Source organism: Narcine bancroftii, chromosome 7, assembly GCF_036971445.1.
Source record: "Narcine bancroftii isolate sNarBan1 chromosome 7, sNarBan1.hap1, whole genome shotgun sequence".
Taxonomy (NCBI): domain Eukaryota; kingdom Metazoa; phylum Chordata; class Chondrichthyes; order Torpediniformes; family Narcinidae; genus Narcine; species Narcine bancroftii.
The window spans coordinates 166,792,369-166,819,056 of record NC_091475.1 but is presented as its reverse complement, the minus strand read 5'-3'; the positions used below and the strand labels follow the sequence as shown (position 1 = coordinate 166,819,056).

The 26,688-nt window shown below is 39.3% G+C and overlaps 2 protein-coding genes across 2 annotated transcripts in view; both read right to left on the bottom strand.

Moving 5' to 3' along the window:
- LOC138739338 (coiled-coil domain-containing protein 138-like) overlaps positions 1–26,688 on the bottom strand; it is a 274,654-nt gene that overhangs the window by 979 nt on the left and 246,987 nt on the right. The window lies entirely within an intron of this gene.
- LOC138739337 (E3 ubiquitin-protein ligase SH3RF3-like) overlaps positions 1–26,688 on the bottom strand; it is a 380,804-nt gene that overhangs the window by 279,594 nt on the left and 74,522 nt on the right. The window lies entirely within an intron of this gene.

Genomic DNA, 26,688 nt, shown 5'->3' with positions numbered 1-26,688 from the left:
AAGGCTGGATGTCAGACATATGACCAACCTGGCCTGCCCAACATTAATGATTAAGAGTAATTGGGGCCTCAATAATTGGGGATGTTGGTCTGGGAGACAACACTGACATTTGTGGCCTATCTTTCCAATGAATTTAGGGAATTTTGTGGTACATTTCCATGGCTTGAAATGCCTGCTGTAGGATAGTCCAGGTGTCAGAGCAGGGATCACTAGTGCCCAGTGGACCAGGAGATTGCTGTCAGTTTGATTTTCATTTGACACAAGGCTGTGGTGGTGCTTTGAAGGCTGCTAGATAATGGCTTATGGGAACCAGGATTTGGAACTGGGATTCGAGAGGGTGCTCAGGAAAAGAAGGGCTCTTAAAGTGCCTCAAGTGCTGAAGGTTTCCTGATTGTATTGGAAGTTTGGATCTGGAGTCAAGTTGTTGATGGATTGAACTGAAGTCTGTGTGGCTGAAGAGGCTGTGAGAGTGCTGGAGGTGAATCCATGGACACTCAGCGAGTCTGAAGGGACTCTTTTGCTTTTCTTTCTCTCTCACTGCAAGGGGTGCAGGCAACACTAATGGTGACTCTTTGCCTGCGGAAGGCAGAAGGCAATGTTGTGTTACATTACATGTTCTGTACTATTACATGACAAGAATGGATTCTTGAATTTCCTCACTAATGTCTTTGTGGTGGAACACAGTACTACAGACATGGCCATGCTGGACTGGGCATGGGAGGTCTTCTCCCTCTATACCTGCTTTGAATGTGAGCCAGCAGCGTGTAGAGGCATGCTGAGGTTTTCTGGTTAATAAAGCCTTTGACTACTTGCTTCATGTCTGTGGGTGGTTATTGATCATACCACAGTCTGTCTTTGTCACGAGGTTGCTCTTGAAATATGAAAATTAATCCAAGTTTTCTAAGTTACATCATGATAATTACCAGAAGGCAATGTGGTAAAGCCAAGTCATGTTGCTGAAGGATATTTATTTGTGGATATTGAATGTAAGCTCTATCCTCTCTAAGCCAACATTGCACTTTCACTGAAACTTCCAAGTAGATGGGCCTTATACTCAACATCTAAACCAGCCATTCTCAAACTTTATTGACAATGGCCCCTGAGGACTCTGCTCTAACTTTATGCCCCCCCCCCCCTTCAAGTTATTTGGTTTCTTTCGTACTTCTATCCTATCAACTACAGAAAAAAAACCATTAAAAATACTTAATCCCCCAACATCAATTCTCTAACCACTGGAAATGGCCTAATCCATTATAGACCATTTCATGTCTTCTTGGAAATATCATAATGGCAGATGGATCAACATTGCCATTCTTCAAAACAGGTTGTACAAGAACAAAAACACTGTCACAGGAATCAAAAATATCAGAAAGATTTAGGGGTGAGTGATCTCTAAATTTTTTTTTATTACAAGTGGATTTCCTGAATCGAATTACTCAGCACTTAATCTTTAAGAGGGAGTGAGTAAGGTATAATATCTCATATACAGATTATTCCACAGGTAATGAACGTTCTGATTTTACAGTTATCCAGAGTTGATTTTGTCTTTAAGTTAGAAAATACTCTTAAATTACAGGGCAGCATGGCTAGTGTAGTGGTTAGCTTAATGCTATTACAGCTGTCTATAAGGGGTCTGTAAGGGGTATGTACGTTCTCCTCGTGTCTGTATGGGTTTTCTCCAGCTGCTCTAGTTTCCTCCAGCCCTTAAAAAAAAATGCACCAGGGTTGAAGGGCAATGGGGTGGTATAGGCTCATGAGCCAAAAGAGGCTGTTACCGTGCTGTATGTCTAAATTTAAATTGAAAAAAAATTACTCAATATGGCAACCATAATTCTGCAATATTGTAATGAATTTCATCAAAAGCACCCAGGACTGATAAGAATACTTAAAGAGAAAAGAGGGTAAATTAGTTCTGTCATTCAAAGGATTGGTGCATGTACGTACATATGTGGAACCTTTGTATTTATTATTATAGGAACTCATTCTTATGTGTTTAGTTTTCCTCAGATATTTGATGTGTATGGGGCAATCATGCTCTGTTTCAGACTGAATGAATACTCTTGTGCCACTTTTACTGGCCGTCTTCCACAGTATCTGTTTGTTTTGGCAGAAGTGAAGCCAACCTGACATAAGTTCAGATTTGATAAAACATTATTCTGAATTTAGGCTGTCCCTGGGTCATGAATGCCCACATTTTCGTTTGACCACGTAGAAATTACAGCATTAAAAAAAAAACATCATCCCCTCATTTCAGGATACCATAACGTACGGGACATTTGGCTTCACAACTGGGTGTTTGTGATTACTTAGATATGTTTAATTGCTTTCTTGGTTCAGGTATAAGAGAGCTAGGCTTGCTTCTAATCTTTTGATTGCCTTTGGAATCTACAGTTGCCATTATTCAACATGAGGACCAGAGTCAAAGAAACCATTAGGCTGAAAAACAAGAACAGTTAGAGATTTTGTCAAAACTTATCAAAATCAACTGTTTTGAACATTATTAAGAAGAAAAAGCATACTGGTGAGCCAAATAATCACCTTTAGCCCAACTGGTAAGCTAAGGAAAACTTCCACTGCTGATGACCAAAGAATTCTCATCATAATGAAGAAATATCACCAAATGCCTGTCTCACAGATCAGAAACACTCTTCAGGAGACAGAAGACTTCATGAACAAAAATACAGATGCCATGTTGAAAGATGCAAACCACTAGTTAGCTACAGAAACAGGATGGCCAAATTACAGTTTGCCAAGAAGTATTTAAAAGAGCTTGCAGAATTCTGCAAAAAGGTCTTGTGGCCAGATACGACCTGCATCAGAGTGATGGCAAGGGCAAAGTGTGGAGGTGTAAAGAAACTGCCCAACATCCAAATCATACCACCTCATTTGTGAAACATGGTGTTATGGCCTGGGCATGTATGGCTGCCACAGGTACTGACACACTTACCCTCATTGATGATGTAATTGCTGATGGCAGTAGCAAATTGAATTCTGAGGTGTATAGAAACATCTGCTCAAATTTGAGCAAATGCCTTCAAACTCATTGGACGGTGCTTCATCCTACAGCAAGACAATGATTCCAAATCTACTGCTAAAGCAACAAAGGAGTTTTTCAAAGCTAAAAACTGGAAATTCACTCAGCACCTGGTGATGTCTACAAATCACACTCTTCAAGCATTGAAGATGCATTAAAGGGCACTGTAGAAGATGCAAGGTATATGTAACTCAGTACTAAACATAACTAATATACATACTATTGGTATGTCCCAAATTTTATGCCCTGAAATGAGGGCCCTATTTATAAAAAGTGCTGTAATTTCTACATGGTCAAACCAAAATGTACACTAAATACCCTTTATTAAAATCTGGAATGTGCACTTTTAATCACATGTTTAATTAAAAATTTACAACTGTGGAGCACAGGGGCAAATAAAGGAAAAAGGTGTCTTTGCTCAAATACTATGGAGAGCACTGTACAAGATAGAAGAGCTGGTTTTACTTTCCACCTCTAGAAGAAAGAAAAAGACTAATGTTCCAAAGTTATCTTGAAAAGAGACGCCATCTTTCCCAGCTCGTGAGAACCTCTGCTTCAAGTGTGTTCAAACTGGCTGAGAAGCAACTAAGAGTGTGCAGAACATCGAGAGCCTCATGGACCAAATGCAGATGGTGGAAGATGCACAAAATATCCCATCAAGCTCTATGTGCCAAATATGTGATAGAATTTGCAGTCTCATACAAGTTGCTTCAGGACACATGGAACTATAGTGGAAGCAAGTCATGCTCAGAACTAAGGATGTGCCAATGAAGTATATTCCAAAAATAAAAAATCAGTCTTCATTTACCAGCTCTCTTGGCCCCTCATTGCACAATGAAATAAGGCTTCAAAATGGGCACCCAATATTGGGTGAGGTGCTTTTTCTTTTTCTAGCTCAATAACAGCCATAATTTTTTCTCACACCATTTTTTTTAACCTCTGCGGCAAGCTCCGTATCCTTATTATTGCTTCTAAACCCACCCCAGCCATTGGCTTAAACTGAAGCAGGAGATATAATCCCAGCTGGACTCAAGAAGCAGCTGTCCAATGTTCCCATCTTGTATATTCCACAATCTAGAGTCTGGAATCTGGTACCAGTCAGGTGAATGATGTGCAGGCAGAGGAATTATTTTGATCTGCAGGATTCTACTAATAGTTACCATTACCAGGAAAGCTTCCTCTGGCAATATGTAGAGGGCCCCACAAGGGAGAGGGCCCTATTTGATCTAGCCTTGGGAAATTGGGAGGGACAAGTGGGTAAAGTGTTTGTGTGTGGCCTTTGGGGGCCAGTTAGGTTGAAGATAGTTTTGGAGATAACAGGACAGGACCATAAATTAAAATTCAGAATAGGGACAAAACTAACTTTAAAAGGTACAAGTCAAGAACTAGCTCAAGATTATTGGAACAGGCTGTTTGAAGGAAAATGAACTTAAAATTCAGAATAGGGACAAAACTAACTTTAAAAGGTACAAGTCAAGAACTAGCTCAAGATTATTGGAACAGGCTGTTTGAAGGAAAATGAACTTAAGGAATATAGGACTTTTTAAAAAAATCTCTGTTGACAAGAGTCCAGGACATGCATGCTCCTATTAGAGGAAAGGATCAGGCATGCTGGTGTTGGGAATCTTGCATGTTGAGGCAAATTCAGGTTCTGGTCAAGAGCAAGGAGACATGTGACAAGTTGCTTGCCTAAAGAATATTCCTGGAGTTTTAGGAACTGAGGAGCAAGCTAAAAGAAGAAATCAGGAGGGCAAGAGATAGCTTTGGCAGATAATAAAGGATAATCCTGAGATTTTAAGTACATAAAAAGAAAAAGGGAAACCAAAGAGAAAATGGGTACCCTCAGGAATCAAATCCAGTCAACTTCATGTGGAGCCACAGGAGATGGGCCAGGTCCCCAAAGACTGAGAACTTGGGGCAGTCAATGATAGTGTCTTGAGAACAATCAGTCTTACAGTTTATGAGGTGCTGAAGGTCTTGATGCATATGAAGGTAGACAAACTTCCAGGGCCTGATCAGGTATATACGAGGAGACTTTGGGAAGCTCGAGAGGAAATTGCAGATACCTTGGCTGAGATTTATGAGTCCTCAATGTTGTTCCTTTATTCAAGAAGGGATGCAGGAAAAAGGCCAGAAATTATAGGGCAGTGAGTGCAAAATCTATGGTTGGCAAGTTACTGGAGAGTATCTGAGGGAGAAGACGTACATGCACTTGGATGGACAAGGGTGATTAGGAATAGTCAGCAGGGTTTTGCAAGGGGTGGTCATTTTCACAAATCAGTGTTTTGAAGACATGACCAAGGTTGACAAGGGCAGAGCTGTATATGGATTTCAGCAAGAGATTCAACAAGGTCTGCACAGTGAGCTGGTCTTGAAGGTTTGGTTACATGGGATCCAAGGTGAGATTGCAGATTGGATGAAAATTGGCTTCATTGAAGACAGCAGAGAATGATGGTGGAAGGGTTTTTTTTGGAATGGAGACCTGTGACTCATGATGTGCCGCAGGAATCAGTGCTGGGCCCATTGCTTTTTAATCATCCACATCAATGATTTAAATGAAAATGTGTGTGATATGATTAGCAAGTTTGAGGATTATATTAAAGTGTCTGATAATGTAGAGAGTGAAATCTTATGGCAAAGATTGCAACAGGATCTAGATTGGTTGGACAGAGGAAATTTAATCCAGAGAAATATGAGGTGTTGCATTTTGAGAAGTCTAACTTGGGTAGGAGCAACACAGTGAATGGAAGGAATCTGGGGAATGCTGTAGAGCAAAGGGATCTTGGAGTACAGATGCATACCACGTTGACAGTGAAGCAACAGGTAGATAGGCTGATCAAAAAGTCTTTTGGCACGTTGGCCTTTATCAGTCAGAGTACTGAGCTTAGAAGTTGGGAGGTCATGTTGCAGTTCTACAAGGCATTGGTGAGGCCCCATATGAAGTATTGTGCAGGTTTGGTCACCATGCTATAGGAAGGATTTTATAGAACTGGAGAAGATGCAGAAAAGATTTACAAGGATGTTGCCAGGACTCAGCTATATTTAGTTTATTCCTTGGAGTGCAGGAGGATGAGTCATGATCTCAATCATAGGAGGAATAGATCAGGTGAATGCATGGAGTCTTTTATCCAGAGTAGGGGGAAATTGATAACCAGAGGACATAGGTTTAAGGTGAAGGCAGAGAGATTTGATTGGTACCTGAGCGATACATTTTGTTCTACAGAGAGTGGGGAGTTTATGGAACAGCTTGCCAGAGATGGTTGAGGCAAGTACTGTTTACAATGTTTAAGAAAAGGTCAGATGGAATCATGAATAGGATAAGTTTAGAGGCATATGGCCAAGCGCAGGTAGGTAGGTAGGTGTGGGTAGGACATTTTAGTCGTCATGGGCAGGTTGGTGTACAGGTCCATGGTTCTATCACGATGATGCCACCAGAGATTAAACACATTAACTTTATGTGCATTTCAATAGGATATTCAAAGAATACCTTCTGTATTAATTTCACTAGTAATTTATTTAAAGAAAATGATATTAAAGAACCACAGTCAAGTAGAGATGAAATGGTACACCTAAAACTTCCGAGATTTGGCTCATTGACAGATAATCAAGCAGCAAGTTATCATGAGATGGCAGAAGATGAAGCCACACACAACTCTAACCTTTCTGATTGCCACCTGGAATCAATGCTACACAATTCAGCCATTAAAAGCTGGCATCAAAAACAAGAAAAAATTAAAGTGTTATTGCTTGCAGGCACACATACAAATACATCATAATCTCAGTATATTTCACTTTGCAAGCCTTTTATCAGGATTACAATGAAAAAAGATGGAGAAAAAAGGGCAAAGAAGGCTGGTAAATGGAATTGGCTTACAAGAAATTGGACAAGAGCTGCAGTTTTCATGAGTAAAACACAAAAATTTGCAGACCCTGTGATTGAAGTCAATGCATCACAACCAGAGAAACTCAGCAGGTCAGACAGTGTACTTTATATAGTAAAGACAAAGATACATAACCAACATTTCCGGTTTCAGCCCTTCATCAAGGTATGAGCAAAATGTAGACAGGGACCTGTTTCTCATACCTTAATGAAGGGCTCAACCCCGCAACAATCGGTTATGTAGCTTTACCGTTGCTATATAAAGTACACTGTCTGACCTGCTTAATTTCTCCAGCATTTTGTTTTTGCTGCGGCTTTCATGTTCATTTTGTGAATATTAATCCTTGATTGTAAGAAAGCTTTTTGGAATTTCCCTATATTCAGGAGATGCTTTAGAAATGTACCTCTCTGCTTCCACTGAAATGCAAAAAAAAATTAGCATTAAAACTAGAAGCCAACTTAAAACTGAACAAAATTTTAACTCGCTCTACTCCAACTCTCAAGGGAAGAGATTATACAGGACAGAGGAAAGAAAATGAAAGGATGTGCTCAAAGCCTCTCTGAAGAAACACAGCATTCTCAAACAGCTGCTGAGAACCTCTGTCCCATGACTGGTCAAAGTGGAGGAAGAACATTCGGGATGGTATCAAGAACCTCAGTTCATGAGCAAAGCAACCCGCTGTATGTGTTAGAAGGACCCTTACAAACTATTCACGACCCGTCCCCTTAGGGACATCCCACACCATCTGTGGAATAGTGGATAGCTGTAATGAATGGAAAGATGAACAGCTGTCGTCTTGAAAAAGTCAGATAAAAGTCAACAGCTATTCTCTGCTAAGAATGAAATATATTCAATACAGTGTATATTTCTGCCACCCAACTCACTAAATGACCTGATGATTCAGTACTTCAGAAGTAAATCCAAACTAGTCAACTGTTTAATAGCTGGCTTCTGATTTGGTGGGAACAAAAGGGTACCATGACAAAGCATCTTCAGAATTTCAGGACCTTCCAAAAATTTCCACAGCCATGGATGGACTTTCCAGATGCAAACACAGATGTAATTTTTGGCAAACATGCAGCTAAACTGCACGGCAAGGACCTACCAATGGCAACGCAATAATGAACACTGAGTATGTTTTAGTGATGTCGAGTAATTATTCTGCTCCTTTTACAAATATTGCCACAGCACTTTTACAATGCAACACTATCTTAATAATGGACATGGACCCAATTTAAGAGACCAAATTAAACTAGTTCATTATTGACATCCAAAAAAACAATAATTATATGTTCAAAATGTAAATGACCTAATTTTTCAAGTAATATCCATTAAAAATCATTTTCCAAGACTGCTTCAATAACTGCCTTAGAGATAATATAAAATCCTATTTTAATTTAGCATCAGTCAGTTACTCTAACAAAACATGTTTCAACATGTGTCTCCAGTTAAAGGAACTCACTTCTCAATGTGCAGTCTTCAACTGTCAACACAGGCATTGGGAGATAGTTGTTTAGACTCAGTGGGTTATAATTTAAAAAAAAGTTTGGTGCTTTTAATGTGGGATTGTGGGAAAATGTTATAGTTATGGTTAGATTGTTACATTATGATGATCTACATTTATGAAAGAAGGCTGCACCATACAACATAGAACATTACAGTACAGGCCCTTCAGTCCATAATGTTGTACTAACCTACATAAAAATGAAATCCTCCCTATCTCATAACCCTATTATTTTTCCATCCATGTGCCTGTCTATGAATCTCTTAAATCCAGCCTCCACCACCGCCCCAGCAATGTATTCCAGGCACCCACAAATCTATGTGTAAAAAAAAAAAAGTACCCATGATGTCTCCCCTAAATTTTCCTCCCTTCATTTTGTACAGATGCCCTCTGGTGTTTGCTGGCTGTCTACCTTATCTATGGCTCTTATAATCTTTTCTAAAAAATTTTATTTAATACGTTACAATATACCAAATCAATAAAGATATATACACAAACTCAGTACGTATATATACATAATGGCTTTTTTCCATTTTCTCCCCAGCCCCTCTCCCTCTTCACCCCTCAAATAACTCAGAGAACTGAACAGAAAGAAAAGACAAGAAAAAGCATCTCATCAAAATATTATATGTTTCACTTTTTCCATAAGTATAACGTGTCTCATTAAGAGTTGGAGGTCTGAAGTTGGTTGTTACCAATAAACTTTATATATGGGGTCCAAAATTTGTTCATATTGAGCGTAATTGTCTCTTAAATTATAGGTAATGGAATACAATTGTTCATTTCTATGAACCATCACTGTATTTTCAAAGGTGTTTCCATTTTCCATTCTACATTTTTTTGCCGCCACTAATGCAATCTTGATAAATCATTTTTTAAATCTATCTAAATTTAATTTTAACTCTTTATCCTTTATATTGCTTAATAGAAAAAAATTTAGGTCTTTTGATAACTTGTTCTTTGTAATTCAATTTAATATTAAATTTTAATCCTCCCAAAAGTTGCACATGTCCAAATTGAATACATCATTGTACCAATTTCTTTCTACGGCAAAAACACTTATCAGATAGTGTCGGGTTACATTCTTTTAATATTTGAGATGTAACATATAGTCTATGGAGCCAATTATATTTGTATCATCCAATACCGAGCACTTATTGTATTTGTCATGGTACCTGCACATAATTCTTTCCAAGTTTCATTATTTATTTGTATATTTAAATCATTTTCCCAATGTTGTTTGGGTCTGTACACTACGTCATCTTTTCCCTTGGTTTGTAATTTGATATACATATTTGTAATAATTTTTTTAACTATTAAAGTATCTATAATTAAATATTCAAAGCAACTAACTTCAGGCAACCTTAAACCATTTCCCAGTTTCTCTCTTAAATGTTTCAATTGATAATATAAAAATATTGAACCATGTGATATTCCATATTTATCTTTTAGCTGTTCGAATGTCAGTAAAGAATTGCCCAGAAAGCCATCTTTTATACTTGCAATTCCTTTTCTTGATCATTCCTTAAATGTATTATTCATTGTAAAAGGAATTAATTGATTTTGTTTTATCAACATATTTGGTATTTGATAATTTATCATCTTTGATTCTAGATGTATTTTACTCCATGTTTTAAATATATGATGTAATATTGGTAAATTGTTATGTTGCACTAGTTTCTCATTCCACTTAAAGTGTTCAGAAACATTTTCCTCTAGTTTATATAGTTCTATCTTAATTTTTAAAATTTGGTGACTGTAATCCTTCTTGTTTATATGTCCATGTTAGCTTATCCAAAGCTATTCTTGGTTTCTTACCTTCCATAAGAATTTTCTTATTAATTTATTCAGTTTTTGAAAAAAAAACTCCAGTTAAGGGAATAGGCTACGTTTGAAATAAGTATTATAATCACAGAAATATGTTCATTTTAGTGCAGTTTACCCTCCTTATTTGAGTTGTTGGTAAATCCTTCCATTTCTTTATTTTTTTCATTGATGGTTGATAATTTAACTTCAACAAATTATTTAAGTTATTATCTGTTCTAATACCTAGGAAACGTATGGCCTGTAACTGCCATTTAAAAGTAGATTCCTTTTTTTAAAACATTGTGTATAATCAGCTGTGTTCATTGGCATCACTTCACTTTTATCAGTATTGACTTTATATCCTGATATCACTCCATATTCTTTCAATTTAGTATGTAACATCCTTATTGATTTTTCAGGATGTGTTAAATATACAATAATATTGTCTGCAAATAAACTAATTTTAAATTCTTCATCTTTTATTTTTATTCCCTTTATCATTATGTCTGTTCTTATCAATTCTGCCAATGGTTCTATAGCCAAAGCAAAGAGGGAAGGTGATAGTGGACATCCCTATCTATTTGATTTGCTCAATTTAAAATAATCTGAAATATGCCCATTAGTTCTTCCAAATCTAATTGAGGGTAATTTGATATGTGACAAAAATGTATCTATCACAGTATTTTTCCCTAGGACTTCTTATTGATACAATTGCTTATAAAATTTCCTGAAATTATCATGAATTTCTTGTGGTTTATATGAAATCTGGTTATTCCCCTTCCTCGTTGCTACAATAGTTCTTGTTGCTTATTCTGTTTTCAACTGCCAAGCCAAATTTTTTCAGTTTTCTCTCCTAATTCATAATATCTTTGTTTTCATAATATTCTTTTCCACCTGGTATGTTTGTAATGTATCCTATTTTGATTTTTTTTGGTCAATTGTCTTTTTTATTCCAATATCTTCTCTTTTCATTAAATCCTTCTCTAAAATTACTATATCTTTTTCCAAGTGTTCTATTTCCTGGCAGTGTTCTTTTTAAATTTTGGTTGTATAACTAATTATTTGCCCTCTCATAAAAAGCTTTCAACGCATCCCATAATATAAATTTATCTGTTACAGACTTAGAATTCATATCAAAATGCATTTTAATTTATTGTTCTATAAATTCCTTCAAAATCTGGTCTTTTTAGCAGCATGGAATTAAGTCTCCATCTATACCCTTTAGGTGGAATATCCTCCAGAGCAATTGTTAATCATAAGGGCGAATGATCCGATAAAAGTCTTGCTTTATATTCAATATTTTGAACTCTCCCTTGTACCTGGACAGACAATAAACACATATCAATCCTAAAGTAAGTCTTATGTCTGTTGGAATAATCTTTCTTTTGGGTGTTGTTTTCTCCAATATGTCTATTAGTTTCATATCCTGCAGTGAACTTGATGTGTATTTAGCTGCTTTATTTCCTTTTGTTATTTTTCCCGGTTTTATCTAATAATAGATCAAAGGTAAAATTAAAATCTCCACCCAATAAAATATGCCCTTGTGTATCTGATAATTAAAAAAAATAAGTCTTGCATAAGTTTCTGATCCTCGATGTTAGGCGCATATATATTAAATAAATTCCAAGATTCCATATAATTCTGCCATACTGTGGTGGCACACATCCGTGGCTTGATTGGAATGCGTGCTGTGCATGCTCGTCTCCTTGCGCATGCATTAGCATCCCCTTCTCCTACTCCGCCAGCCATCGCTGGAGCCCATCCTTCGGTACATCGCCTCAACACTGTTTAACTACCGGCCTCTCAGCTCAGGCTGCCTTCCCCAGGAGAGTTCCTGGATCCAGGGTACAGATAAGGCCTTCCTTTTTGTCCTTCGACACTTCCTTTATTTCTTCTTTACTATTCGATGCGACTTTCTCCTCCTTCTGTGGCATCTTCAAACTTTTCCTTCAATGTTAAATTACTGAATTTTTAGCTTTAAGACTCAGCTTTGTTTTCCTAACACTTTTTTAAAATACTTTTCTCTGGAGAGGGATGATTTTACTGGACCAGCCGTTACTCTATCACGTGACCACCCATCTCTTATAATCTTGCAGATCTCTATTAAATCTTCTCTCATCCTTCTTCATTCCAAAGAGAAAAGCTCCAGCTCTACTAACCTTGCCTCATAAGACATGAGACACATTTTCCAATCCAGGCAACATTCTGGTAAATTTCCTCTGGACCTCTCCATTGCTTCCACATCCTCCTGTAATGAGGTGACTAAAACTAAACACAATATTCTAAGTGTGGTTCCACCAGGCATTTATACCTCACCTGCAGCATTATCCCATGACTCCTGAACTCATCCCTCAACCAATGAAGCACAGCATCCCATAGGCCATCAAACTACATGGCAATCTTAAAAGATCTATGGATTTGAATCCTCTGTTCTTCCACACTGTTAAGTATCCTACAATTAACTATACCTTCACATTTGACCTTCCAAAATGCATCACCTCACACTTATCCAGATTGAACTCCACCTGCCACATTTCTGAATACTGATACTCTATGTCACCACAATCAAGGAGCTGATTGTTGACTTCAGGAAGGGAAAACCAGAGGTATACAATCCAGTGATCATTGGGAGATCAGATATGGAGAGGGTGAGCAAATTTAAGCTCTTGAGAGTCAGAATCTCTGTGATTCTTTCCTAGTCCAAACAAACTAATGGCATCGTGAAGAAACCATGACAATGCCTCTTGATCCTCAAGAGTTTGCAGAGGTTGGATATAACATCAGAAACCCTGGCAAATTTCTAGATATGTTGTGGAAAGTGTGCTGTCCAACTGCACCACAGTCTGGTATGGGGACACAATTACCCATGAGCATAAAACCCTGCAAAATGTAGTGGACACAGCCCAGGACATCACTGGCAAAACTTTTCCCACCATCAAGAACATCTACATGGAATGCTGCCATTGGAGAGCAGTAGAAACTAAAGATACACATCACCTAGCACACGCTCTGTTCTCGCAACCATCAGGAAAGAGGTATAGGTGCCACAGACTCGCACCACCAGGTTCAGAAACAGCTGCTACCACTCCACCATCAGATTCCTCAACAGCAAACTCAATCAGGGATGCATTTAAAGACTCTTACTTTTGCACTTTATTGGGTTTTTTTTCTCTCCGTATTGAACAGTCAATTTGTTTACATTTATTTATTAATGTGTACTTTTTTTGCACCATCAGTAAGAGGTAATTCTGCTTCATCTTCAGGAAAAAGAATCTCAGGGTTGCATGTGATGTCATGTATATAATAAATCTGAATATCCTGTTGTAACAGCCTTCACACTATCCCACCTTTGAATCATCTGCAAACTTTACTTCGTCATCAGGTCATTTATTTATTTTTTAAAAATCACTAAGAGTAGGAGGTGCAGAACAGATCCGTGCAGAACTCTGCTAGTCATTGACCTCCAGGCAGATTACTTTCCATCCACTACGATTCTCTGCTTTATTCAGGCCATCCAATTCTAAATCCACACAGCCATGGTTTCCATGCCTTATAGGAGATCTTGTTAAATGCCTTACTAAAATCCACATACACCACGTTTATTATACTACCTTCATCACCACCAAAAAAACTCAATTTTGCTCGTGAGGCATGACCTTTCCCTCACATAATCATGCTGACTATTCCTGAAAAGATTTTACTAAATGCAGGCAGCATGGTTGGCAATAACGGTAAGCACAATGCTTTACAGTGCCAACGATCGGGACTTGGGTTTGAATCCTGCACTGTCAGTAAGAGTTTGTACATTCTCTCTGTATTTGAGTGGCTTTTCCCTGGGAGCTCCAGTTTCCTCCTACTGTTCAAAACATACTGGAGTTGTAGTTTGATTGGGTGTAAATTGGACAGCATGGGCTCATGGGCCAAAATGGCCTGTCACTGTGCTGTTTGTCCAAATCTTAAAAATTTAAATTTAATCATTTACTTAAGAATACTCTGCAATAGTTTGCTCACCAATGATGTAAGACTCACTGGCCTACAATTCCAAGGATTCTCCCCATTATGTTTTTTTTTAAACAAGGGGACCACTCATCTGCCATTCTCTAATCCTCTGTCACCTCTCGTGGCCAAAAAGGATGCTGAGATCATTGCCAATGCCCCAGGAATCTCTTCCCTTCCTTTCCAAAGAGGATGCGGAGATCATTGCCAATGGCCCAGGAATCTCTTCCCTTCCTTTCCAAAGAGGATGCGGAGATCATTGCCAATGCCCCAGGAATCTCTTCCCTTCCTTTCCAAAGAGGATGCGGAGATCATTGCCAATGGCCCAGGAATCTCTTCCCTTCCTTTCCAAAGAGGATGCGGAGATCATTGCCAATGCCCCAGGAATCTCTTCCCTTCCTTTCCAAAGAGGATGCGGAGATCATTGCCAATGCCCCAGGAATCTCTTCCCTTCCTTTCCAAAGAGGATGCGGAGATCATTGCCAATGCCCCAGGAATCTCTTCCCTTCCTTTCCAAATAGGATGCGGAGATCATTGCCAATGGCCCAGGAATTTCTTCCCTTCCTTTCCAAAGAGGATGCGGAGATCATTGCCAATGCCCCAGGAATCTCTTCCCTTCCTTTCCATAGCAACCTGGGGTATATCTCACCTGGTCTTGTTTTTAATCATAAGCATATTCTATTCTGACCTCACCTTGACCAAGGTCCTTTTCTCTGGTGAATACTGAAGCAACTTCCTCTGCCTCCAGGCACATGTTGCATCCTTTATCCTCAAGCGGCCCTACCTTCACTTTTGTCATCTTTCTTTTCTCGTATGCATAGAACTCCTTCAGGTTTTCCTTTATCCTACTTGCCAAAGCCTTCTCATGCCCCCTTCTAGCTCTCCCAAAACCTTTCTTACTTTCCTTTCTGGCTACCATACAATTCTCATCAGCCTTCCTGTATGCTTTCTTCTTCTTCTTAACTAGCTGCCTCACCTCTTTTATTAACTACAGTTCCCTTATCCTTCCATCTTTTCCCTGTCTCAGTGGAACAAACCTATCCAGAACACTGCACAAGTGGTCTCTAAACATCCTCCACATTACTTTTGTGCTTACTCCTGAGAACCTCTATTCTGAATTTATTTTCCCAAATTCCTGCTTCATCCCCTAATAAAAAGCCCTTCCCCAATTAAACACTTTACCATTTTGTTTGCTTTTATCCTTGTCCATAGCTATGTTAAAGTTCAGGACACTATCACCAAAATGTTCCCACACCATGAGGTCTGTCACCTGACCAGGTTCATTACCCAGTATTCAATCTAGTATGGCCTCTCCTCTAGTCAGCTGGTCCACAAACTGTGTCAAGAATCACACCCGACAAATTCTGCCCCATCTATCCCTCTTGGAGTAAGGAGATAACAGTCAAGAGTTGGAAAGTTAAATGTACCATGACAGCAATCCTGCTATTTCTGCACCATTCCAAAAATCTGCCTACTTATTTGTTCCAGTGTCCCGTGGGCTATTTGGGGGCTGTAGACAACTCCCAATATAGTGATTGCTCCCTTCTTATTTCTGACTTCCACCCACATTGACTCAGTAAACTCCCCCTCCACAGTGTCCTCCCTTTCTACAGCTGTGATACTATCCCTGACCAGTAATACTACTCCCCTGCTTCTTTTACCTTCCATCCTATCCCTTTTAAAACATCTAAACCCCAGTACCTGCATCAACCAATCCTGTCCTTGTGTCAACCTTCTCTTCAACAGCCACAACATTGTAGTTCCACATACTGATCCATGGTCCAAATTCATCTCCTTTATTCCCAATACTTCTTGCAATGAAATAGACACACTTCAAACCCTCCAAGCGACTACATTTATGTTTCCTTCCCTGTCGGTTCTTCCACACAAACCCACAACACATTGCAACATCCTTTCCACCTTCCACTCTATTCTCTTCCTTTACATTCTGGCTTCCATCCCCTGCCAAACTAGTTTAAACTCACCCCAGCAGCTCAAGCAAACCTGCCAATCAGGATTTTGGTCCCTCCAGTTCAGGTGTAGCCAATCCATTTTGTAAAGGTCATACCTTCCCCATTAGAGATTCCAATGATCCACACATCTGAACCCCTGCTCCAAATTCTCATCCACACATTCATCTGCCAGAACTTCCTCTCCCGATCCTTGCTGGTGCATGGCACAGGCAGCAATACCACCCCTGATATCCTCCTTTTCTGCTTCCTTCCTGTTCCCTCTTCAGGACCTACTCCTATTTATGTCATTATTACCAACGTGGACCACAACATCTGGCTGCTCACACTCCCAATTCAGAATGATGTGGACTCGATTTGAGACGTCCCTGACCCTGGCACCTGGGAAGCAACATACCATCCAGGAGTCTTGATCCAGGAGAACCTCCTGTCTGTTCCCTTATCAAATCCCCAATCACCGTAGCTCTCCTCTCCATTTCTCTTGTTGGCTGAAGGCCTAACTCTGAGCCAGAGACCTGACCACTATGACTTGTTCCCTGGTAGATATTCCACCCCCCCCCCCCCCATAGTATACAATGTTGTGTGAATGACCACAGGGGTGCTCTACACTGACTGCCTATTCCACTTCACTCTCCCAGCAGTCACCTGCCTCTTGCCTTTTGGGTGCATCTGTCTCCTTCTAGCTTCTGTCCATCACTCCTCTGCCTCCCGAATGATCCAAAATTCATCCATTTCCAGCACCCTAACACGGTATGGAAGGAGCTGCAGCTGGATGCACCTCTTGCAGGTGAAGTCATGTGGGACAAGTGTGCTCTCACAAATTTCCTGTAATTAGAGCATTCTACTGTCCCAGCTGCTCCTTGCAAACTATTCATACCATTTTTTTCCCAGAAATTATACAGTAGCGATGCTACTTCAGTCTTGTGGCATTTTCAATGTCGAAAATCAGCCAATTTTCCATATAGTAAGGATGTTAATGCTCTGGAGAGGATAAAAATAGAGATTATCTGGATAATATCAGAGATGAGAGACTAGGATTGTTCTTAAAGTTGAAGAGTTTAAGGAATACATAATAGAAGGCTTTAAAATTATGAAAGATTTCAACAGAATAAAGAGTGCAAAACCATTTCCACTGTCAGATAGTAACCACAAGTCATCAATCCAAAATAATGGTCACAAAAGCGAGAGAGGAAATGAATAGTTTTCTGTCCTGAAATCTCAGAACATTCTGATCTCACAATCTAATCTCTGTCTCTTTTAAGGTTTGCAATTTCCAGCCACAATTTTAAAGGGAATCCGATTGATCTCCTCCTCTCCTGTAAGATTCTATGATACCATGATTGGATGAACACAACCAGAGGATATAGTGACATAAACAATGGTGAGTAAACATTCAGCAGTAATACCAGCATGCAGCATTCAGTAAGAAAACTACAATACTTTTTGTTCTCCACCTCCAAATCACAAGAAACTTCACAAAAGTATCATCAGACAAAATGGGATACCAAGTTACAGGTACATCAAATATTTTGCATACCTCTCATTTTGTAATAGATTGGAAAACATCCTTTCAAATGAATTCTTGCATTCTAACGAATGAAACATCTTCAAATTATACAACCTTCAGGTGTAATTAGCATTGAAGGCTTTAAAAAAAATAACATTATGGTTGAGCTTTGATAATCTAAATTTTCTTCCAAGCTTTCAGCATTGTAATACAAAGTACTCACATTCCACAGCAACAAACCAAGACAACAACATTTAGTGGAAGTAGTTCCAGATGGCTGCTTTCCAGTCAGTCTTCTGCACCATGAACTCATGGGAGCAGAATCAAAGGCATTGCATAATGCATGGCAGTAAACAACCATGAGACCCAATCAGTGAAATCTGAAGCTCACTATAGAGGCAAAACAGGCAAAAAAAGTTCCAATTCCAAAGTTGCAAGAGCAGAAAACGTCTGACCAACAGTCAACCAGATTTTAAGTTAAGATTTGTTAAAGCATCCTCACAAACCACTTCCTTGTGTAAATAAAGGCTCTGACATGTGTCAATGAAGGGCCAAATAGCTGTGGTGTGGCCCCTCATCTAAGTTCAGGAAAGAGCAAAAATAAAGCCAGCTTCACTTCAAGTTCTTGAGCAGTTGTCCAGTGATCACTGATAAAGAATGTATTATTGTACTGAAGAGCATGGAGGAGCAGACCTGAACCTTTTTTTCCATCATAAGCCACACATTACTGTTCTAATCTCATTTACCTTCTGATGGATTACTTTCTAGTTTCTCCCTGCTACAAATCAATATACCACTTCACAGCAAGGTTAGTGCACAAAAAGTACATGGCTTAAGATTGGGCTCATTTAATTCAAAAAGATAAAATGGAAGCCTGCTTCATTGCAACCATCCATCCCAAGCTACTTCACACATGACAATATTTGACAGCAGCCACAGAAGGAAATTCTCATTAGTGAGGACATCAATAGTGTGGTGGTACACCACAGGCCTACTGCAGGGGGCAACCTCTGTACCTGCAGGAATGGAAGGGGGCAGGACAACACCTGGCCGGCTGTCAATCAGTCGACCTGAATGGATCAAGCCCCACCCAGTCAGGTGTCAATCACCCTCCGGGATATAAGCCTGCGCCGGCCTCCGAAGTCTCACTCAGAGTTCCTGTAGCTACAGCCAGCCTGGCTCTGTGGAAGTCTTTGTTGATTATATTGTGGTGCACTGTTAGACAGTACTAGACACACACAAGGTAAAGACTGTACAACAGGCTTTAATCATCTAAGACTTCCACAGAGCCAGGCTGGCTGTTGCTGTAGTAACTCTAAGTGAGCTTCGGTAGGCTAGCACAGGCTTATATCCCAGAGGGTGATTGACACCTGACTGGGTGGGGCTTGATCCATTCAGGTCGACTGATTGACAGCCGGCCAGGTGTTGTCTTGTCCCCCTTACACTCCTGCAGGTACAGAGGTTGCCCCCTGCAACAGGCCAGCGGTACACCCCTGCAGGTACAGAAACCCCTACAGTAGACCGGTGGTGTACCACCACAAAGGAATATGGGGAAATTGGAACTAGTATAGAGTAGCCTAGTGTAGATTTACAGAACAGACTCGATGGGCCTAGTGGCCTGCTTCTGTTCCTTTGTCTTGTGATCTTGTAAAATTCTAAGACACATTATGAAAAGTTTGGCCTAAGAGGTGGATTTAAGAGCTAAAAGGAAGCTCAGAGTTTTGGGCCTGAGCAAGTGAAAGTACTGTTTACCTGATAATGGTGGATGGGGATGAACTGAATGTTGGTAATTATTCCTCACCACCTGCTTCTGCACTAGCTCTTCTGGGTTATCCCATATGATTCAAACTGCTGGCACTTTGTAGGGTAATGTTAATGCTCCTAGTCTTTAGCAATGTAGCTCAGCATTGCCTTCCAGCAACTGCAGCTATTTTCTCTTGCTTCTCAGGATGTTTTATAAAACACTATGGCCCAGAATGACTGTGAAGCTCTTTATTCCCAGCAGTTAATTTTGTTGAAGGGGTTAATATTTTTTTTTAAATTAAATGGAGACCTACAGCATGGTAACAGGCCCTTTAGGCCTATGAGCGTGCCACCCAATTGCATCCAATTGACTGACAACCCTGGTACATTTTGAATGGGAGAAGGAAACCAGATCACCCAGAGGAAACTCATGTAGACATGGGGAAAATGAAGGATAGGAATTTGGTAAAGATTTGGAGGAAGTTGAACCCTACTGAGAAGGAGATTTCTTTTTATTCATCCCGGCATGATTCCTATTCTCGAATAGATTTATTTTTACTATCAGCGCAATTACAAAGAAGAATTTTTAAGGCTGAGTATAAGAATAGGATTTTGTCTGATCATTCTTTGTTGGTAATTACTTGTATTGGTTCTGAGACAGTGGAGAATACATATCGATGGAGATTTAAGCTGATGTTGAGAAATCCTGATTTTATTAAGTTTATGAGGGATCATATACAGTCATTTTTGAAAATAAATGTGGATTCGGTTGATGGTAAATTTGTCTTGTGGGATGATTTGAAGAGCTAGTTGAGGGGACAGATTATTAGTTATACAGCTAAAACAAAAAAAAACAATATTTAGCTGAGACTAATAAATTAGAGATAGAGATAGAAATTTTGAAGAAATAAGTACAGAGGGATGTTATGGAAACTAAAAAAGTCTGCTTAACCAATTTGAAATTGTGGTATAATTCATTACAAACTTATAAGTTTGAGAAGTTATTGCAGAGGACTAAACAACATTATTATGAGTTAGATGAAAGAGCCCACAAAGTGTTAGTGTGGCAATTAAAGACTGAACAGGCTTCTATGGCAATAAATGCTATTAGACCTGATTCATTGATCACTTTAAACCTCAAGAAATCAATTACAAATTTTGTTTATTTTATGAGAAATTGTATACTTAAGATAATGCTGAAATCGACAACTTTATGTCTGATTTGGCTTTACCATCTCTAAAGGATGCAGAGATTTAAAAAATTGTTGGGGAGGTGAAGGAAGCATTACAGTTAATGCCTGGTGGGAAATCTCTGGGAGAGGATGGTTTTACTTCTGAATTTTACAAAGAGTTTCAGAATTTGTTAATCCCTATACTGATGGATACTTTGAAACAGGCTACAGAGATTCGTTCCTTTCTGGATTCTTTTTCCAGTGCGCTTATTACGGTTATTCCCAAGAAGGATAGGGATCCATTAAAAGTGGGATCTTGTAGACCTATTTCTTTATTAAATGTGGATTATAAGATTGTTTCCAAGGTTCTGGCTAATAGATTAGCAAAATATTTACCAAATTTGATTCATATAGATCAAGCTGGTTTTATTAACAATTGGTATTCAGCAGATAATATTGTGAAATTGATTTCTTTAACCCTGGTACATTTTGAATGGTTGGAGGAAACCGGATCACCCGGAGGAAACTCATGGAGACATGGGGAAAACATACCAACTTCTGACAGACAGTGCCAGATTCGAACCCTGGTCACTGGTGCTGTAACAGTATTGTGCTAACCAACATGGTAACCGTGCCAACCTTTTCTTGTGCCATTGTACTAGGCCGAGCCAGTTTAGCTGCAAACCTACTGACTTTATTTCCACCAAACTAAGAATGGCATTCGTCCCAAAAGGCACACATCCTCTAGTAGTCAGACAGCAGAAGAACAACAGAAACTGTGGCATTCAATTCTATTTGCAACTCTTCAGGAAATATAGCCACAAGTTGTAAGATCTGGATACTAGTACTGGACAATAATCAACACCAATAAGATTGTTTGACCACTACTGACATCTGGATACTCAATGGCATCGAAGCTAGAAATGCCCCATCATTTGCAGACGTGCAAGTGTCCAGTCATCACCATGTCAATGTCTGCAATAATGAAGTATGACTGCAGTTTCAACGAAGTTTATCAGCAGCTCAATCCTGAAAAAGTGAATGGATCATAGGCAGTAACAATCCCCCTGTAAACACTGAACTTTGGAAAACATTGGTATAGCCTGCAGTGGCTTGCATGGGTGCCTAATGAAGTTATCTGATTTCAGCTAAGTGTCTCATTGAACAGCAATAAAAGTGCTAAAACCTCTTCCTTGGACTGACAGTGACCCACAGTTGTCACAATTTCCCCTTTGGATGGGTGACAGTCAAGAGAGGGAAAGGGAACGGGCAGATAGTTCAGGGCATGGCAGCCAAGACAAGTGAATGCTCATCTTGCAGAATGAATGTCATCAGGGAAGCCAGCAGTATCCCTGACAACTCCATCTGCAAGAAATGCATCCAACTGCAGCTTCTGACAAGCTGAGTTAAGGAATTGAAGCTAATGTTGGATGAACTCTGGAACATTCTGGAGGCAGACGGGGTGATAGACAGGAGTTACAGAGACACTATCACACCCAGGAGGCAGGAGGAAGGTAGATGAGTTACAGTCAAGAGAGGGAAAGGAAACAGGCAGGCAGTGCAGGACATCCATGTGGCCATTCCCCTCAATAACAAGTATGCCATTTTGGATACTGTTGAGGAGGTGGGGGCACAGATGACCTACTGGGGACAACCCCAGCATGGATTGGCATGTGGCATTATGACATTGTGGCCATTAGTGAAAGTTAGATGCAGGACAATTAGTGGCTCAATGTTCCAGGCTTCTGTTGCTTCAGATGCGATAAAATGGAGTGGGGTGGGGTGAGGATGAAAGGGGGAGGAGTGACATTACTCATCAAGGAAAATATGATATAGTCTCGTCTACTGAGGCTATATGGGTGGTGCTGAGTAACAGGAAAAGTATGACCTCACTCATGGCATTGTATTATAGACCGCCCAATAGTCATTGAGAATTGGAGGAGCAAATCTGTAGAGAGATAGCAGACAGCTGTAGGAAACAAAAAGGTTGTGAAAGTGGATTTTAACTTTCCACACATCGAATGGGATTCCCATACTGTAAAAGTAAAGGATGGCTTGGAATTTGTCAAATGTGTTCAGGAAAGTTTGCTAAATCAATAATAGAGGTACCAACTGGAGCAAGTGTAATACTGAATCTTCTATTAGGGAACAAGATAGGACAGGTCACAGAAGTATGTGGAGGGGAACATTTTGGGTCCAGTGATCATAATGCCATTAGTTTCAAGATAATTATGGAGTGGATAGCTCTGGTCCTCGGGTTGAGATTCTAAATTGGAGAAAGGCCAATTTTGAAGAAGTGAAAAAGGATCTAGAATGTGTACATTGGGATAAGTTGTTTTCAGACAAGGACGTATGTGTGGTAAGTGGAAAATCTTCAAAGGTGACATTTTGAGAGTACAGAGTTTGTATGTTCCTGTCAGGATAAAAGGCAAAATTAGCAGTCATAGGAAACCTTGGTTTTCGAGGGATATTGGGAATCTGGTTCAGAAGAAGAGAGGTGTATAGCAGGTATAGGCAACATGGAGCAAAGGAGGCTCTTGAGGAGTATAAAAAATGCAAGAAAAACGTCAAAAAATAAATCAGAAAGGCTAAAAGAAGACATGAGGTTTCTTTGGCAGACAATGTAAGGGACAAAATTGGACCCTTCTATGATCAGAATGGTCAGCTATGTATGGAACCAAAAGAGATGGGGGGAGATCTTAAATATTTTTCCATCAGTATTCACTCAGGAAACTTGCAAAGTTGAAGGAGGAAAGGAAAACAAGCAGTGAGATCATGGAATCTATGCAGATTAAAGAGAAGGAGGTGCTTGCAAATAAATTGGATAATTTACCAGGGCCTGACAAGATTTCTCTCAGACCTTGAGGAAGGCTAGTGTAGAAGTTGCAGGGGTTCTGGCAGAAATATTTAAAATGTGGTGCCAGTGGATTAGAGGGCAGCTCAAGTACTTTTGTTGTTTTAAAAAAAGCACCAAAACTAACCCTTGCAATGATAGATCAGTGAACCTGACATCAGTCGTAGCTAAATTATTGGAAGGTGATCTAAGAGATTGGATATACAAGTATTTGGATAGTTTAACCAATTTTAGAATTTTCAAGTAGGCTACCAGAAAAGTTGACTAATAAAAGGCTGTGGATGTTGTCTACATGGACTTTAGTAAGGCCTTTGACAAAGTCCCACATGGAAGGTTAGTCAGGAAGGTTCAGGTGCTTGGTATTCATGGTGAACCAGCAAACTTAATTTGACAATAGCTGGATTGAAGAACCCAGAGAGTCATGATGGATGATTGCTTCTCAAACTGGAGGCCTGTCTAGTGGTGTGCCTCAGGGATTGGTGCTGGGACTATGGTTGTTTGTTATCTATGTCAGTGGTCTGTATGATAATGTGGTAAATTGGATCAGCAAGTTTGTAGATGACACTAAGATTGGAGGTGTTGTAGAAGGTGAAGAAAGTTTTCAAAACTTGTAGAGAGATCTGGACCAGCTGGAAAAATGGGCTGAAAATGGCAAATGGAATTTAATGCAGACAAGTGTGAGGTGCCACATTTTGGAAGGACAAACCAAGAAATAACATACATTGTGAACAGTAGGGCACTGAGGATTGCGGTAGAGTGAGGGTACAGGGAGTCCCTGAGTTGTGAACATTAGACTTATGGACAATTCATACTTATGAACAAATTGTCCCTCCAATTCATGCATGCTCATAATGTTACCTCACGAATGCTTCTTCTGATATACAAGACATCGAGGAATGAGAGTGTTAATTTTTAAATCACTTTTTTTCCTTTTTTTTCTATCTAAACTCTATTAAGATTTGTTTATTTATTTATTACAGTACTAAGACAAATATTTGATTAACTGATGTTAAATAAGAACTTATGTACCTGTTCTGACTTATTTACAAATTCAACTTAAAGAGAGATGTAGAAACAGATCTCATTCATACGCAGGGACTCCCTGTACATAATTCCCTGAAAGTGGCATCAGAGGTGGGTAGGGTTGTACAGAGTGCTTTTGGCATATTGGCCTTCATAAATCAAAGTATTGAGTATAGGAGTTGGGATGTTATGTTAATTTGTATAAGACATTGGTAAGGCCAAATCTGGAATATTGTGTAGAGTTTTGGTCACCTCACTACAGGAAGGATATCAATAAGATAGAAAGAATGCAGAGAAGATTTACTAAGATGTTGCCAGAACTTGAGGAACTGAATTACAGGGAAAGGTTAAACAGGTTAGGACTTTATTCCCTGGAGTGTTGAAGAATAAGGGGAAATTTAATAGAGGTGTCCAAAATTATGAGGAGGGTATAGAGTAAATGTAAATAGGCTTTTTCCACTGAGGGTGGGTGAGATACAAACCAGAGGACATGGGTTAAGAGTGAAAGGGGAAATGTTTAGGTGGAACATGAGGGAAATGTCTTTACACAGTGAGTGGTGGGAGTTTGGAACAAGCTGCCAGCTGAAGTGGTGAATGTGGACTCAATTTTAAGAAGAATTTGGACAAGTACATGGGTCAGAGAGGCATAGAGTGTGTAGGTCACTGGGGCTAGTAGAAAAATGATTTGGCACAGACTAGAAAGGTTGAAGGGGCCTGTTTCTGCGTTGAATTTTCTACGGTTGTTGGGTAGAAAATGACTGCGCACTAGGCATGCGGCCAGAGCTGAGAGTTGTAAGGTGAAGTATTTCAGGTTGGGTCAGTTCAGCAGCAAAGTGTGGACAGGGATGGCTCTCCTTCTTCAAGTGCTCAGAGAAGAAATGTGCATTTGCAGAATACCAATGGTGTTCCTCTCTGAAATGGAGATACAATTGCAAGCCTCAATCTTTGCATACCTGTGGAATAATCTAGGAATCCATATTTTTACATCTTTTTTTACAAGGCAACCTTGATTAGAGGGAAGAGATAGTTTAGATATAGTTATAGGTGTTTTTGTTTCTTTTTTTCTCATTTTTTAATTTTTATTCCTTTATTGAAAATTAACTTGTTAAATATGGGTTTACTTATGGTTATCATAGATCGTATCATTAGATAGAATTTACCCTTTGTACCAAGGGATTGTCTAGTATAGTTCACTTAGTTTCTATCCAGAATTATTTTTTGAGAAATATTGTTCAATAAACAAATATGAATGGGTTTTTTGATTTACATTTATATTAATTTGTGATGTGTATATGACGTGACCTGTTATTTGTTTTATTAGAGACTTTGTATGCAGCATTTATATGTTAAACTCAATAAAATTATTTTAAAAAGAAAGGAATAATCCAATTGTTATGAAGTCCAATTGAGGTTTAGGGGAGAATAATCTATTAATTTCATGGAACTATTCAGTGCAATTGCAGAATTCTGGGATCAGTCAACACTGGGGATGATCAATGGTGTTTTTGTAAGGTTATTGGAGATTCATTGTAAAATTTGTGACCAATTCCTTTGGGAAAATTCCTGGATTTCACTGTTCCTTTTGTGAATTTCTCTATCTTAATTTTGGTCAAGAAAAGTAATGGTCTTTCTTAACAAAGGGCTTAAATTTCAACTCCACTGAAAGGAAGGAAGGGAGGCAACGATATGAAAGCTGAATTGGATGATCATTCAATCCATTTGGAGCGAGAATCAATGTAATCAGACTGGCTGCAATTGAAATGGATGGCAATGAATTTGACAGCAAGGAGTTTACAGAAAAAGCCTACTGGCTGACATTCTGCATTTCATAAGATCTAGATCGGGGGTTCTCGACCTTTTTCTTTCTACTCACATATTCCCTATGCCAGAAGTGCTCTGTGATTAGTAAGGGATTGCTTAAGGTGGTAGGTGAGTGGAAAGAAAAAGTTTGAAAACCACCGTTTTAATCATACCTAATTAACTCGTTATGTGCAGGGTTTCATAACTCCAAAGGAAATGGGCCAAAGACAATTTTTCTCAAGCAAAATATTTCAGTAACAATTGGGTCTAGAGCAGTGGTTCTCAACCTTCCCTTCCCACTGAGGAATGCGGCAGAACAGAGGGATCTGGGAATACAGATACATAATTCCCTGAATGTGGCGTCACAGGTGGATAGGGTTGTAAAAAGAGCTTTTGGC